This window comes from Eucalyptus grandis, chromosome 5 (genome assembly GCF_016545825.1).
Source record: "Eucalyptus grandis isolate ANBG69807.140 chromosome 5, ASM1654582v1, whole genome shotgun sequence".
Taxonomy (NCBI): Eukaryota; Viridiplantae; Streptophyta; class Magnoliopsida; order Myrtales; family Myrtaceae; genus Eucalyptus; species Eucalyptus grandis.
The window spans coordinates 34,049,819-34,055,529 of record NC_052616.1 but is presented as its reverse complement, the minus strand read 5'-3'; the positions used below and the strand labels follow the sequence as shown (position 1 = coordinate 34,055,529).

Sequence of the window (5,711 nt, the reverse complement as noted above, 5' to 3'; positions counted from 1 at the left end):
GCTACAAGATGATCAATATTGACAGACAATGAGGTACAAACCTCCTGATGATCTACTGATAACTGTTTTACTAGCTTCTGAAGCAGTCTCACATGGAGTAAACGAAGGTTTACAATTTGTATCGCTGCCATCATCTCAGGGCATTGCTGAACTTGGGGGATGTTTGAAGGACAATAATACAGAGAGACAAGTTCAGTCTCCTTACTGAGTTGATAGGAGCCGACACCTTCAAGAATCTTTACCCATCAAGCTGGGTCAGTTCGGAGCCCCTAAAATTAAAACTGAAGCAGTCAGGGCATATCAATATGAAACTCCTGACACAAATTTATGGAAAGAGATGATAAGCATCTTGAATATGCATTATCCGCATGTGATAACAGGTAACCCTTTGATCCATCAAGTACAGTAGTCAGAGAACTAGTGGTCTTGCCCACAAAAGGTAATTTCATTATCAGTGTCATCCTCACTTAATTTTCTAAAAATTACGGTCTCCTCAAATCAAAAGGGAACAGTTTTATCTGTCTAAGAGGATACTAGATCGTCGAGGGAGATACCCTGAACCACCAAGACACCGTCCTTGCAGAGTTAAGGTTCCAAGAAATTACTCCATGCACATTAAGAGGCCACATTATCTTCTACAGATTAAAATAAGTTCTCAAGAGCCGAGACCAACTTGGCCAAAAAATGCACAGATAAAGGAATCATACAGCAGGACTAACTCTTTTTAGTTAGCATCATCGTATGCATAATAAAAAAAAATCTAAACAGGACACCACCCAATTTAGGTAATGATCAACCTATACCTCGAGAGGAGATGATATAATTGGCTCCCTGTCAAGGCAAAAACATAAAACAGGTCCATTAGGTTTCCTTCTTAAGGTAATTCTGAACATGACATCCACTGAAAGGCAACATGAAAGGATACCTTGTTCTCTCGGTCTTTGCAAGATGTTTGGTCATTATCGATGCCTGCAATAAATGGTTAGGGTTATAGAATGGTTCAACTTCAAAGAAGACTCACAGCAACCCCAAACCCACATGTCAAACGAACCAGACAGGGAAAGTTGTGCAAATGACAAGGAAAAACAAGAAATGGGACATACTCATCCCTGGTTCAGCTATACCAAGCCATGAACAAATTGGGGAACGGTTGAAGAACATTCAAGTGAAAAGAGTTAGTGAGTATTAGCCAAGACCTCTAAACTTGGACTTTTTCCCAACTCTAAAGCTGAAAAATAAAGGAAATCAGCATTATTTACATCTTTATTACTAGTTTACAGGGTATAGGTCCGCCCATTGATGGGTTAGAAAAATCAAATATTTTTTTAGTAATGAGCAGAGCACATTAACATGCCTCAGAAATTGCAGCAAAAAGGAGACACAAGCAAATTGCAAAATTCAATGCACGAGTTTAGAACCTCTATGTGAGAATTAATGCTAGCAGGACATGCAAAATAAAATTATGGTAAATCATAGCTCCAAGCCTCCAGCAAACTGCTCATCAGGTGAAGTGTACAAAGCTTCTGATTGGAATCCACTTCTATGGCTAAAGATGATAAATGGTAAACAGGTTGATAGGCATAAATAAGAAGGGTTAAGCGGCAAGATACAACAAGATGATGTTACCTAAAAACTTATCAATAATTTTGACAATGATGACAATCAGCAGCATGACAAGCCTTAGAAAAACATATGACCTGAAATGCCTGTCTTTTATGCAGGATGAGCAAATTTCAGTACCTGTTCCTGAATGATGCTCCTTGCCTCAACAAGTTGAGCTTCAAGTTCAAGCTCTCTCTCAGTAGCTTCAGAAGTAACTTCTGCCCCTCTCTGTGCATCTTGCAGTTGGACCATCCGTTCCTACAGCGTCGCAGCATAGAAGTCAACTACGTGCTTGAAGTTGGCTAGATCGCTATTTTCGAGGAAGGTTGAAAATTACCTTTATAGAAGCCATTTTATTTCTAAGACTTTCTTCAATTTGATCTCTGGCCATATGAAGGGGCAGATCGAAGACATCCTAGAGATATTAAACAATTAGTCACTCGAGTAAAAGCAGCAGCACTTCAACAAGGAGGAATAAGATACCACCAGTTTTAAAAGATGGCTCACCGTTCTCCCGCCCAACGGAGACTGGGAAGGGTCATTTTCATGTTTTCCATTGGCAGCTTGAGATTGCTTGGGTAATCCATTTGGAGCATTGAAAAATTCACGCATATCTGTCTGCAGGCCAATACCAGTGGTGTGACTTTAACTGTCCATTCAATCCAGACATTACCAGGCCCAACTAAATCAACTACTTTCATTCTATGAAGATGAAAAATAATTGAGTATGTGGATGGTCTAGATAGCGAATTCATGCGGGATGCTCCCAAAGGCAAGCCTACGACTCTTAGCTCAGCAGAAATGCAGATGGGAAAACATAATTGAAAGTTCTAGCATACATACTTGCATTGACCGCAATAATGCCCGCAGATCATTGTTCTCAGCCATCAGCTCTTGATTTTGGCTTCATAAGCATCAACCTGTCGGTATCAGCAATGACATCATAAAGGGATAAAGGGAATGACATGCCAATACCCCATATATCATCAAGCTAGGCAATAGAAATAGGTTACGCACAATTTTTTGTAGAAGTCATTATCAGCCTTCTTCCCGTTCCATGTCCCGTTGCCGACCTTCTTTCTGTTTATACATAAGATATCATCAGGAACCGCCAACCAATAGACCAAAAGGCTAAACTGCAACAGAAAAATGGTTACCTGAAGCAAATTCATTATCTCCATCCCGACCTAGATTCCTTCTTCTTTTCCATCAAAACTTGGTTTAGCCTCTCCTGCAAATGGAAAAGGTTCTTCAATATTAAAGCCACGGTCCACGGTCTATATAGTTAAATACAAGGAATGCAGTATAAGCTGATACATCTATGACCATAGAGCATAGGTTCTCTTAAAGAATCTCAAAATACAACGTAGAAGTGAACCTGCAACTTTATGTACTCCTTTTCTTTTTTCTTCATCTCGTGTATCTGCTGAGTCCTCACTTGCTTTACAACGTCAGCAAAGCACATTAACCATGATCAGTATCCGACATTTCATTTCATGCAGCCAAAATGAAGACGCAGTGCTAAAATTCAACAATCCTAACCTGATTGCCAATGACCATCCTCTGAAATTCATCTCTCTCCTGTTGTAACTTCTCGATCTGGGCCTTAGACTGAGCTGCAGCTTTAGCTTCCTGATCATGACGAAGACATGAATCATCAACCAAACCATGGGTCGCAACTGTAAGCACTTCACAAGGTCCGAGCTTCTTACCGTTCGCGTAATCGTAGCGATTTCCCTGTCCTTGGCCTGCAGTTGCGACTCCAGCCTCTCGACTTTGGCTTCCAATCCTCGAGATGTCCGAACAATCTATCACGCAGAAAAAACTTATCAATGCACGCAAAGATCACATACCCGGCACCATTTCAATTCCTCCCGATATACTCCTTCCAAGCCACGCTACAAAAAGTACTCCGTCCGTACTAATGGCAGATTCTACTTAACCACATTGTCGAGCAATCATTTATGCTAAAAGGCTAAGAAAAGCCAAGAAATTGATCTAAGCAAAACAAAAAGGACCGTGCTTTTCAGCAAAAATTTAAAATTTGAGCTCGATCTGCCCAGATGGAACGATTGTCTCATCATTATTAGATCAAAATGAGGCAAAGAAGGAGAAAGGGAAGAAGACGAGACGAGATGGGAGGTACCGCTGCCGCTGCTCGTTAGCGAGTCTCTGAATTCGACATCGCGCTGCCTCTGCTGAAGCAGAGAGTAAATGCAGTTGCAGGTCCGGGCGATCGACACCTGCCGGAGAAAAGCAAGCGAGCAAGCGAGAGAGCAACCAGATCAGGACCACCGAAACGCAACCGCCAGCGGAGGGGGGGGAGCCCAACCTTTCGTCAACAACAACAACAAACAAACCACCCCCAACAAACAAACAAACAAAAAAGGGAAAGAGGGAGAAGGGACCGGATCGGCGGCGAAGAGGTCGAGGGAGGCGGGGAAGCCGAAGGTGACGAGCGTCTGGTTGAGGTAGCGAGCGCAGTGCTCCAAGTTGCCGGCGTCGGCGAACGCGTACTCCCACGGATGACCCAGAGCGGTCAATGGCCAGGGCACGCAAGCACGCGAAAGGAAGGGAGGGAGGGAGCGTTACCCGGTGGAGAAGGCGGCGTGGGGCGACGGCTGCTGCCGACGAGAAACGCAGACAGAGGTTAGAGAGAGAGAGAGAAGGGAGGAGAGAGGAGGAGAGAGAGTGGGACTTACGCGGAGATCGAACTGGTGGGTGTCAGTGGCTGCCATTGATGTGGGAGGAAGGAGAGGAGAGGAGGAGAGAGAGTCTCTCTCAGAGTAGATCTGCGGAGGAGGGAATTTGAAATATCGAAACCTCTCCCATCAGTATCACCACCACCACCACCTCGATGGATAGATGAGTCTCTTCTCCTTCTCTCCTTCTCCTTCTTTTTTTTTTTTGTTTAATTCGAAAGTTGGACTCGTCCCTTGGACTCCTCCTCCAACCCCCCAACACCCCCTTTTCTTGGAATAAAATCTACTTCAAACCCCCTCGTCCTTTTCTCTTTCCTTTTTCTTTTGTTTTTTTTTTTTTTTAAGGAAAACGAACATGGTGAAATGAAAAAATACAAAAGGATGACCAGCCCCACCTCTCCATTTCACTTCTCGAATAAAATATTGGGTGTTTCAAAAAATCGGAATTCATTTGACCAGCAGCACATACCAGACCAGAAAACGTGGTCTTGGAGATTCCTTCTTGCACCGATGAGGTAAAAGACGAATGAACCACGACATATAATCATTTACCTGTGAACGCAAATTCCCGGTTGAAAACTTCGCTTGATGAAATTATCACTTGGACCAAAATACCCTCGTTCTTCGTGTCGCCTCACCTCACCCCACCATGATTTTGGGATTCATATGCTTTTTATATATGGCCTCCTTCTCTATGATTTTGAGTTTTTTGCGTTGGATTTTTCCATCGGAGTGGGTCAATTTCCATCCTTTCTCACATGTACGTCCACTCTACCGATTGAATTTTGACTTGCACATAAGGGTGTCGTCGCGGCCTAGATGCCTTGAATAATCTAAGCCATTTCTTGAAACATAAAGAGTTTAAGTTTTTTTAATAAAAAAATATAAAAATATGGCCAAAACCCATTGCAAATTATTATTATTTTTTTTTTGCCTAATATTTCATGAACCCAAAGTCACTTTACAAAGAGCTTTTATGGGTAATTTGCATTTCCTTAAAGAGTTTTGGTTTTCAGCATCTGTTTTATACCCAAAACCTATTTTCTAAAGTTGAACCAAACCTACCTCAATTCTATTGCCAACACTTGGCATGCCATTTCAATTGCCCTCATGCTCTCCCTCTTATCGTCTTCATGGGCTTGATTGGAATTATCTTTACATCTTATTGTAATCGATATTATAAGCACTCTCATGTCCTTGCATAGTCAGTCGACAATGCCAAAGGCCAACAAGGGGCTTGATGTTGCCATCCAACTTCAAGCGACACTAGACTTAGCCTCACTAAAGGCTAACGAAGTTGGTAGGGAGGCAAAGGCATGGCTAGGCATGCTCATGTCCGATGGTCCAGGCTTGAGGTTGATTGGCAGTTCTGGTTGACGTTGCGGCTTGGGCTAGTATCGGGTAATT

At 42.7% G+C, this 5,711-nt stretch overlaps 1 pseudogene; it reads right to left on the bottom strand.

Moving 5' to 3' along the window:
* Positions 1 to 797: 797 nt before the first annotated feature.
* Positions 798 to 4,541, bottom strand: LOC120293851 (annotated as a pseudogene).
* Positions 4,542 to 5,711: the final 1,170 nt, after the last annotated feature.